Source organism: Vanessa tameamea, chromosome 6 (assembly GCF_037043105.1).
Source record: "Vanessa tameamea isolate UH-Manoa-2023 chromosome 6, ilVanTame1 primary haplotype, whole genome shotgun sequence".
Classification (NCBI taxonomy): Eukaryota; Metazoa; Arthropoda; class Insecta; order Lepidoptera; family Nymphalidae; genus Vanessa; species Vanessa tameamea.
In genome coordinates this window covers 9429265-9441711 of record NC_087314.1, presented here as the reverse complement: position 1 = coordinate 9441711, position 12447 = coordinate 9429265, and the positions used below count along the sequence as shown (strand labels likewise).

General features: G+C 30.2%; 1 long non-coding RNA gene across 1 annotated transcript in view; it reads right to left on the bottom strand.

Annotated features, from left to right (window-relative positions):
• LOC135193335 (uncharacterized) overlaps window positions 1-12447 on the bottom strand; it is a 375120-nt gene that overhangs the window by 104576 nt on the left and 258097 nt on the right. The window lies entirely within an intron of this gene.

Sequence of the window (12447 nt, the reverse complement as noted above, 5' to 3'; positions counted from 1 at the left end):
TTGAAGAATGAATAAGTCAGCGTTGGGTCGTATTTTTATAACCTCTCAATCTATCATAGATTATCAACGAATGAGCATACATTTTTAAAACGCAAATTTACAAGTAGAATTTGTAGATCCTGAGCTGTCCTGATAAACTGATTTAAACACATTATAAAAAATATTTAACCTCTTCGGTTGTATACGGGAGCACAGGTTGAAAAAAAAAAAATTTAAAATGGTGTTAGATTTGATCAAGATATTTTCCGTTTTATATTATTAAAGCAACGCTGATGTGTAACAGTTTATGCTGCACATAAGAAATGAGAGAAAATTTAAATTCCAATCTGATATCTCCCAAACTAGACAGCGAGGTAGCTACTAGTATTAAGATATGATAATATCACCATAAACGTGTTTTCAGATAAGAAGCATCGTTAACACGCACAATACAAAAGAGCACAAGGTCTGGCCGCGTCGTTGCATAAATTGCATAATTAGACGACAAACATAAAAGGATCGGTGATGGAACGGAACGAAAACTACACCATCTGTTCATTTGGTCGTGACCGATTCACACAATAACTGCTGGATATTCGTTTAATTAGACACGGCTTAACAGTTAACTTTCGTATTTAAAATTTAAATTCGTCTTTATTGGAATAATTATTTAACTAGTAATATAATCATGAACGTAGACTATCATACTATGATAAAATAATGCTTATGATTATCCTTACAGCCTAATTAAAAAAATAATTCGTCTAATTTGTTTTTTGTAAAATATTTTTTCTTTTATTTTATGATATAACTCATTTTAAGAATGACATTTTATCGATCGTATTATTTCTCGCATTAAAACCTTTTATTTGAAATATTTCTTTGTTTTAGACGAAGAATAATTACGTTTGTTTATGTCGTTTTGTTCTGCTAAATCAACATAGTGACAAAAGCCTCTCTTAAACGCTTATAATAATATTCATAATTAATATGAATAAATTTGTTGTAAATCTTTCAGATTGCGTATAGATAGATCAATAATTCATGGTTTCGGCTAAGATATTTCTCGGAAAAAGTTACATCTCGTTAACCCAGAGCTTATTCGTATTCAAAACCTTATATATTAATAGCGTAAGCCGATTTTTGTCCCAGTGATTATGGGACGACAGCTGCACATAAAAATTCAGTTATAGTCTCATTTTGAAGAGCTCCAGCCGTAAATGTGCAGAAAATAAAAGAGGATTATTTATTGCAATTTATTAAATTGTTATGATTTAACAAAGAATTAATCTTTGAGAGCGGAGAAGTTACTGGCTTCGTAGAGAGCGGCCCTATGGATGTATAAAAAAAAACAAATGTAAATTGTGCAAAGAGACGTCGTCAGCTTACAATGAAATTAAATAAAAAAAAAAAAATCTGTCATAGGTTTCAAAATTTGTTAAAATGTGTTGAATAAACGAGAAGTTTCGCGTGTGACCCACTCGTTTATTATTTATTACGGTTGACGTGTATTATGCTTACAGGAAAACTAATTCTATACTATGTGACTGATAACTAACGTAAATATAATTGCAAAATTTGAATTTGTAACATTAAATCTTTAATGTATGTGTCTACTGTTGGAGAGTGTAACTGTCGATTTGGTCTTTTTAATTTTATTACCTATATATTAATACACGGCCTAATCTATATATATCTGCGTATATTACCAAATTCAAGCAATTGTATGGTAATCTCGAACTATGAAGCCGATTATAAAAAATATGTTTGCTTTAGATAGTCTCTTTATTGAGGAAGGCTATAGAGTACATACTTACACGCTATGTCCTTAAACAGTTAAGCAATAATACTAAATATGGCAAACTGTATAAAACAGACAGGTAAATTTTAAGCCATATTTGACTCTGGTTAAATCGCAAATGATAGACAGTTTTTTTAAACGTTTTTTTACATACACAAATGACATATTGTGTGGAAGTCGTCAGCTTGCTATATCTCTGTTCGTATGTTTTTTGTAGCTGTTACTCGGCCGCATAGCTGTGTATTAAATAAACCTGAAAAAAGAGGGAAAGGTCAACGGAATCCAAAAAAATGTATATCATACTGTCTACGGACGATTTCGCTTCGATTGGTCATAGTCCCATACCAAGACGTTTAGTAATTTTCCCTTGATTGACGCAAAATAAAAAAGCAATATAAATATTATATTTGATTGCAACGTGACGTCACGTCAAGTTTTCCGAAATTATCAGCAAAAAAAGTCGCAGTAATAAATACAGGATAGTCTCACATTACATTTATATTTATTATAAATATCAAACAAGTTTATCTGACACTCTGACATGTTTATAAACAAAATCAATTACGAAACAAAAAGCGATACACTATTCAGATACACATATAAAATACAATAAATTACTTTCCAGTATGTCTGGCAAATTCTAAAGGGTAAACTGATTTCCTAACACTAAATAGGTGCGTTGCATTAGTATTTAGCAATATTATCGTACGCACGAAGCTATCCTTGCTTAGAACACCATATACAAGCGATGAGCCAGATCCTTACTTATGTCATCTTGCTAGTTAAGCTCAGACGTTACTTAAGTCTCCACTTGGGTATCTTGTGTAAACGACTAGTTCTTATAACATACCCATTTTATTACACTTATTACACTAGGGTTGTCAGATTTATTTCTTATTTCTAAAAATATTAGCATTTATGTCTTCATAAATGCTAAAATTTTTTTTTGTAAATTGTTTTATTTATATTACAAACGATGTAAGCAATTTTTTTTTTTATTTGTAATTCGAATCTATATTTTATAAATGTTTTGCACGTCACGTGATACAATGGAGCGAAGTTAAAAACATTTCACATTCCTATTAAAATAAAGTATGAAAGTGTTCTATCAAAACTGGACGGTTCGTTATCATTTATTATATAAATATGAGTTATACATAAATATAGTTATTATTAGTCGTATAGCGAACAACTTTATCATCTAGATGCTTGTCACTCACTTAATATAACGTCGTGTCGGTAAATTGTAGGCTATAGTATTTTTCCGCAAGCTACATTATCGTACAGAAAACACGCCATTCAATAGATTCGCAATTATAATACTAATCATGATCACAATTGACAATTAACTTTAAATAAAATGCAATACACAAAAGTGACAACAAAAACTTTAAATTATTCAATTCAAATTGTTTTAAATAATAAGAATAATCTCAAAACGCTATTAAATTTATACGAACGCTATAATGCTGCGATCGTAACATCATCGAGCTTTCGTCTAATAATCATTGTTATTCTTTGCAGTTAACATTTACAGCTTTTTATCATTGTGTTTCGTTAAATTTAACCGCTATTGAATGTATTGCCACTAGCTGGTAATTTGACAGTTCCTCTTATACTTTAGACTTCATGATAGATGCAACAGTTTTAGAGCGATTTTTAGATAGTATATTCATTTTTTAAATCGTAATTTAAACAATAAGTCGGGGTACAATAAGTATACGTATACTTTTACTTGGTCGTAGGGCTTTGTGCAAACCTGTCTGGGTAGGTACCACCCACTCATCAGATATTCTACCACCAAATAATATTACTCAGTATTATTGTGTACTGGTTTGAAGGGTGAGTGTAACAACAGGCACAAGGGATTGTCTATGGGTGGTGACCGCTTGCCTTCAGGTGGCCCATTTGCTCGTCCGCCGACCTATGACAAAAAAAACTAATATTATAAATGCGAAAGTAATTCTATCTGTCATCTGTCTTCAGCTTATTGCTCTTTCACGGTCGAACCACAGAGCGAAATTAAATAAAATTTTATATAAGGCATGCTTGAACTCCAAAGAAGGACATAGAATACTTTTTATTGCCTAATCAATAAATTTACTGTCTTACGACCAACCATTAAATCGTGAGCGAAGCCGCGGTTGTCAACCAAGAGGTAACAAGTACTTATAAAAGTCAATAACTTTACTGCGTTTTGTTTAATCTTCGCTTTATATAATTGTTTGTTGTAATAAAATCATTAATTGGAAAGATAACATATAACTTACGATACAAATTACTGTTCGATTTATACGAAAATTCCAAGAAATAAATGTATAAAAATAAACGCGAGTGAAGTTGAAATATAAAGGTAGTTTATTTTTAAACAGTTATACCTACTTAATAATTGAAATAATTTTTATCTCAACATAGCATTGAGTGATGTAAAATTATAAGTAATTGTGCTCTCTGTCAATACAATGAAAAGGTCACGCCTAATTAAGTTATTTTTGTGTCAACATTCCGTATGTCTTAAATATTGAACAATTTAAATTACATGAATTACAAAAGACGTTCTGATAGACATATTTGACAACTTTATTTAGTACTGAGAATTTGAAAAGGATCATGCCACTTAAAGAATTTTTTTTTTTAACGAATAATTAAATTAAATTTTATTAAAAAATATATTTTCAGTTGGTGAAACTGGTCATTTAAATTGATTGTTTTGTACATGTTATCCCTAGGGTTGCCAGATTAGTTTACGTTTAAAGCTCTAACTCAGCTTTTGAAAATCGAAAAAACTTTAAAGCGCTTATATCATCCTTTCCTTAATAAATTTGCTGTCTAATGTGCAAATATTTTGTTATAATCGGTATGGTAGTTTTATAGATTGACGCATTAAAATGTAAAAGCTCTCCAGTTTTATAATATTAATAATAATAAAGATATTTAATCTAACCTAACCCGAGTAGAGATTATAATAATTTTAAAACATTGTTCAAATAAATTAATTTTAAACGTTTTATCATAATTTAAATTAAGAATTTATTTATTCAATATTTAAACACCGTAATTTTAAGGTTTAAATAATAAACATACCTATTAACAAGCTAGGCTGCAATAATAATACCTACTTTTACATACCATTTTTGATTAACACATTAGTTTTAAAAACAATCATATTTTTTGTAGCATTTATGCTATCAAGGTATTTAGTTTTGACTTTTCCTGTACCACGAATAGGTATAACATTTTATGCTGTTCAAAATATGTAGTTTTTTTATGAACTAATGTAACACTAATTTTGCATCTTGTTATATAAATAAGTTATATATTTTAGATATTTTTGGTTTATTACATATTTAAAAATTATATAAAAAAATTAAGATTAAACTCCTTTTTTATAGCTCAATTCAATTAGTATCGAGCCGTTGCTAAGTTGCATATATCCGTTCGTACTTTGCTAAAGCAACTGTTTTTGAAATATCGTGTATATAAAATAATCATATCGGAAAGTAAATTCGTATCAAGATTGCAATGTTCAAATACAATAAAATCTAAAAAAAATTAACGTAAATTAAACGAAATGTTTTCACTTTTTGAAAAATAAAAATTTATCAAGTATATAAAAAAAATCTGTTTGAGAGAGATACCTACCTATAAACATAAACTCTTGATAATATTTCGAAGACCTAGAATTCTGTACTACAAAGTTTCCGAATATCTGATAAAGAAAGCACTGAGGTAGTCAATAATATTTCCAACGCATTAACAAACTATTCATCTTTCCATCTTGTACCTACAAGTCATAACATTCTATAATATTTTTTAATAAACATAAGAAATGCCCTTAAAGTTATAAAATATTAGGTATCATTTTTTTTTAATTTTATTAAGCTGTTTTTGTTTTCGTTTCGGATATTGACCCTGTATTTAATCTGGAAAGCAAGTGAAATAGCATACTCTTTTTCTTATTTGGTATAAAACAAGTGGCTATTCTTGTTGTAACGAAACTTCCTATAATAATCTCAATAAATAAGTTATGTATCTGAAGCAAAGTGTTTTTAATATTGCGTCATTTAATATTAATGCTCCACGATTTTTTGTTTTATAATTATTTTTTGGTTAAGCGCAGAATACTATGCAATACTTGTTTAAATAATATGTCGTTTTCTAAGAATAATTCTATGATTTATAAGGCAAATTGCAAATGAGCTGAACGGAGGTAAAATGAACATCAAAGATTTATAGCTACCTACAGGAAATCGACCAGAGGAAAAATGTAAATTTTTACAAAATACTATTTTAATTCCTTATAAAGATAAAAGGTATCTGAAGAACCTTTGGTGCTCTCGTTTCTAGTGCTCCAACGTCATCAAAAATTAATACGCTCCTATCTGTATTCGTATCGTTTTCGTTCATGGGTATACTGTTAGTATTAAATAGTTATAATTCTGTTAAGGCGGTCGCGCAAATAGGCCACCTGATAGTAAGTAGTCAACCGCCCATAGACATTGGCGCTATAAGAAATATTAACCATTCTTTACATTGCCAATGCGCCACCAACCTGGGGAACTAAGATGTTATGTCCCTTGAGCCTGTGGTTACACTGGCTCACTCACTCTTCAAACCGGAATACAACAATACTGGTTGAAATCCTATCGGTAAGCACTAATAATTCTATTTAGAAAATAGCGTAGCGTTTTATATACTATGGTTAGTGGTGCACTGGGTATGTATGATGTGTATGTATATATGATATGTATCATACATACCGATTAGTGATCCTGGCAATATCTATGGGTAGAGTTGACCGCCTATATTCAACTCCTATACTAGATAGCTACCTCCTTTGATCGATGCTTATGTATAAATAAAAAAGTATTCTTGGCATACGTAACTTGGCACCTTACTGATATTCTATGTAAGTGTATAATATATTACAAAATACTAATGAAACTGTGCCTCTTAAAAAAAAATATTTTTATTGTTATTTTAATTACAGAACTCTTCGGGCACTTACAATATTATAAATTATTCTACAGTCCAAATATTTTTTTTTTTTAATTTTCTTTTTATATAATTTACTTTTCTTTAAATCCGCCATGTTTCATTTCACTAACAAAAATTTAAGCAAAAATTCGCTTTATTAAAAGTAAATTAATATTTGCCACAAAAAAAAAAGGATTCTCAATTTCTCTGTTACTCGTGCCATCTAGTGGTTAAATCAAGAACGATAACTAGCTTGTATGGAAATGCGTGAAGTAACTTTAGAGAGAAAGGCAAATATAATTGTCAGGCATCAATCGTTAATAGTTTACTTACAACTGCCTAGATGGCGCTATAAATATATTATTTTTAATTTTGTTACCCGACTGTGTTTTACGAAAGGAATAGTTATAAGAAGTTAATAAGAATAAGTGGTAATCAATTTTAATCCGTTTTGCAATATACGGACCGTTCTCAAAAACTCGCCACAGATTATAAAGCAGTTGAGTAGTTTTTTGATCGAAGAACACAATTATCTATATTATTTGTTACCATAGCAATCCTAAGTCATTATTCATTAATTATTATTAAACGTCGGCTGTGACGGCTATCTATGAATTCACCCAAAGAGACACTAGTGTAGAGTTAGGGCTGTAGATATGTAAATGTTACACAAGTTTATATTCATCATTATTGTAAAGGTTATGCCATAATTGATTAATTATTATTACAGCCATAGGGTAACGCACTGCTTCAGGCGAATTTTATCTTTCGGAAACGTATGTCCTCCTTTATTTAAGAACAAAACGGTACTGCGTAACACTGTGCCATAATTAAGTGAGTTTAGCTATATAAAATAAAATCTAATCTACCGTACTAAAAGTACTTTTAAAAAAAGTACGTTTAGTACGGCAGATTGAACCTTACTCACTAGTGGCGCCAATTGGTAAGACCAGAAACGATAGTCCTCATTTACTAAAAAAATATTTTATAGCAGAACTAGCGACCCGCCCCGGCTTCACATGGGTGCAATGCTACCACTAAATATACTGCATAATGTCTTACAACGTTCACAGTTTTACACTCGTTTTACAATACAAACCGTTATGTCCAAGCGTTTTAAATCTGTAATATTCGAAAATATTCATTTTAATTATATGCTGTAAAGGCCATATTGATCTATATTAAATGCTCAATGTATTTAAGGTACTTAATTGGATCAGGATTAATGCTGTTTTGCGTAAAATCGTTTCGAAAATAAGCCATTATTTCTAGTAAAAAGTAAAGGATAAAAAATAATTATTGTAGGCTATCCCTAAGAGGTAGACATATATCATCGCAAACTTTTATAATAACCTTTTTAAGGTTACACCTTACCCCTACACATTTTCACATTAAAATAATGTTTATTTTAATCTATTTCGTAGGGTTGAGCCAGCATTTGCAAAGTAAGCGCAAAAGAATTGTTTATTTACAACATCACTTTAGAAACCTCTATAATTATCAGTCTACTATATTGTGCATGTATTAAAACCTTCCTCTTGAATCAATCTATCTATTTAAAAAAAAAACGCATCAAAATCCGTTGTGTAATTTTAAAGATCTAAGCATACACAGGTACAGGCAGTGCTGAGCGACTTGGTTTTATACTATGTAATGAAGTAGTATAAGATTTGATGAACTTATAATTTTCACAATAAATATTATTAGAAATGTTGCTGCTTTTACTAACGTCGCAGCAACATCCATCCTTGGTAGTCACCTGAATTATATATATGTATATAGGAATTTCTGTCCATTATTTTATCTGTTACGATATTGTATGTCAGTCAGACGTTTTAAAGTAGATTGTACCGAGTACCGAGTACTCAATGGCTTTGCTAGGTACAGTTATTTGAAATTATTCAATATTATATATACGCATCCATTGTTAGTGTGTTTATGTATTTAAACTACGTCGAGATTATTACTTAAAACGTAGCAGTTATTGTTTTAAAAAACATCCCGTTATTAAAAAATCGATTGAACGGTAAGGAAGTTCATGTCGGATCTGAAATGTCTATATATAAATGGTCTAGAAGATAATATTAGATAATAAGTACATAATTAAAGTTATACATAAGCCAGGTGAATATTTTTTGCTTTTAGTAAAACCTTATACAGTCTTAGCGTTTAGTTCGTAGTAATGGTTTCTACGAAACGATTTTTGATGAAAAGTTCCAATATGTTGGCCCAATATGACCAGCATATTTGAATAATATTTGAGATTTATTCTTCTTATCTGCACAGATTTTTATAAACGCGCCACAATTCCATATAGTTTTTTTTTTTTTAATTTAATGTCGTCCTTTTTTAATTTATATTTTATGAGTATTTGCATCTTTTTATTGAAAGGTTGATGTTGTTGATTTAAGTTACGCTGCCCGCGAGTCCAGTCTACTTGTCGTAAATATTCGATAGCTTGACTACTCAGTCGTCTATTGACTAGATTCTAAGTCGGGTCTGGGTTCAAATCGCGATTTGGTCCACTGATACGCTATTGAGTTCAAAATTCAGTATAAAATCTCCTGCACAAGTTGCTGCTGTACTAGAACTTTATTTATATTATAAAGCTGGAGAGTTTATTTATTTAAATGCGCGAATGTTTTGTATTCCCCAAATGATATGAAAACTCAATTAAAAGATAGATAGAAAGGAAATACTATTCACTAAACTAAACTTCACGCTATAAGCTTAAGAAGTGGAATAAAAATGTCTACCAATAAATGTTGACCAGTAATCATTTCGTGTATGTAACCGCTGCTGAGGGAACAGCTGTTACCTTTATATTAAAAAAACAAATACACACAATTAAAAATGTTACAATACAGTGTTAACTTATTATAAGAATATCTTTTCCTATCCTCGATTCATTTCTGTAAATGGTACTGTTATTATCATAATTTTTATAAGTAGATATATAACGAAAGTGTAATTTAAATAACACTATACAAACAGATTACAACATATCTTTTTTACAAAAGTATACATTTAAGCGGTTATCATATGTAACTAAACAAATAATTCAACATTATGTATGTTACGTTTACAACGATCGAATAAACAATCATTTTAGGCATATTTAGTCGATTTCTCTATTTGCTTATGAACTGATTTCAATTAACACGAAGCCAAGGTTGCGTTTTGGTCCACTAACCGTGTGAATTCATCTAAAAACCATTCGTGCCCCACTTTCAGTCAAATAGTGCTAATATTTCACATACTCGTATGTTTCAAACTTTGCAAATATCGACTTTCGACGAACATAATATATTGTATTCACTTCAATCTTAGGTGTTCAAGTTCTAAGCTACATGCATATAATATAATTATCATTTGATTTGATGGAGACAGATTTGAATCGTATTCAGTGAATCATAGCTTAGTCTTTTATTTTACAATAACAGTTCATTTCCATTGAAAGTCGTACGCCACGAACGAGACACGTCAATACAATACAATTACTTGAAACAAAGTATACTTTTTATTTCACACAGATAACATTTACATTAAGGCTTTAACTATACACAAATAGATATTTAATATAGTTATTATATAAATCATTATCGCGTGGAATGGTGGAAGAATGCTATCATCATTTCCCCGTCGAATTGCTGTCCAACCACTAACTATCTAAACCTACATATGGACCTGTATACCCTATGCCCGTGTGTTGCCTACGTGGCTACTGGGTCTTTAGCCAAATATATAATCATTTCAAACAGTAACCATAGTACAAAATGAACCTTGACGGATTGAACGTGTTAAATTTGTTTCCTATAATGATTAACCTACCGACACTTTTTGTTGAATCTTGTTTTATAATTCGAACAATACAAATAATCGATCGATATTTGAGACTAATGATCCGTGGATTGTTTTTTCCAAGTCAATTAAACGTAGATCCGTTCTATATTTCGTTAGTTTATACATGTACTTGTAAAATTTACATGTTTATTTTAAATAGGTACATAGATGGGACATGGATGAAATGGGCCAACGGTTGGTAAGTGGTCACCACTGTAGACAATGACACTGTAAAAAATATTGACAATCCCTAATCGCCAATCTTTCACCAACCTTGGGAACTAAGATGTTAGCTCTATTGTGCCTTTAGTTCCACTGGCTCACTTATACTTCAAACCGGAACATAAGGGTTTGCAGGTCTGCTTGGGTAGTTATCAATAAATCACCAATTCTCTCATCAAGCAGGAGTACTTTGTATGCAATATAACACCGCTGTTCTGTCTGTATGTGTTGTCTCTTATACTCACGTACGAGATCTCTTTGCAAGCAGCATATTAACGGTGAAAGACGGTGATGCAGATGCAAATTTAAGATTATTAAAGGAATTTTAAAACGTATAATTAAAATTTTATAGGAATCATGGCACCGCAATCATGCCCGATAGGCTGACGCTGGTTTCTTAGGAAAGGATATGAAACCTATTGTTGAATTATATTTGTTACATTGGTTCCATTTGAGGGAAAGAGCGTCAAAGAAGGTCGTTGACACGAAAAATGCTGAAGCAAAGAAATGTCTTGCAATTCAAACAAGGATCTTAGAATTATAAAATAACAAAGAAAATTTTAAAATATTTAACAGCCACTACGGACAGCGGGGTATAATAGTTGATTGCTTTCTCACAGAATCATAATTTTATTCAATTTTATATTTTAATTTAACTATGAAATACTGTAAGCATTCCAACAACCGTCTTATTTTAAGTCATCATCAGCAGCCCATACTTGTCCACAGCTGGACATAGGCCTCTCAAATTGCACGTCACTGTGATCTATCTTCGGCTACTCGCATCTTTGAAGTACATATATAATGTTGTTATCGTTTTGCTATTATAATTATATAAACGCATTTGACATTATACTAAGTCTTTTAATATGAAATGAGTAAGATTTTCTTTATAAAATTGAGATAAAAACATTTTTTTCTTAAAAATAGGGAAAGAGAAGCGCTGTTTTTAAAGTTTTTTTTTTAATTCTGATGAAAAACTATTAGGTAGAAGATTTATAACATAAAAGTAAAAATAAGGAATTACATAAATATTGTTATTGGATTTTAATTAAGCTGATTATACAATGACTCGGATTAATGTTTAAATGATAAGCCTTCACGAAGCCACACATCATATAGGGAAGTTAAATAATAATATTATTTATAAGTTTTACTATATTTGGGAACGGTTGAACTACATTTGGGAAACAATCGATTTTATTTATTTTTTATAAAAAAGTTATTAATAAAAATTATGGCATCAAGTCGCTTTAAATATTTAAAATATTAAAATAATATTTGTGAAATATAACTAATTCAAAAGCAAACTCCTGATTTTCAAATTTAGTTACATTTTATTTTCAAATACTAACAGATAATACCGACAATGTATCTGCTGATGTTATTATTTATATTTGAGATACTGTTTAAAAATTGTAAAATATCAGCAGTGTAATTTTGTAAGAAGATGAAATGTGGACAACTGACTTGAGGTGATACACCATTTTGATACGTGTATCTTATAAATTTTATAATGATTGTAGTCAATATCGTATATCGTATTCTGAAATATCACGCACATAGTTGCAACGAGTTTTGGGTTTCTTCTTACAGAATAGCTGTACTGATAAGAAAATTTAAAT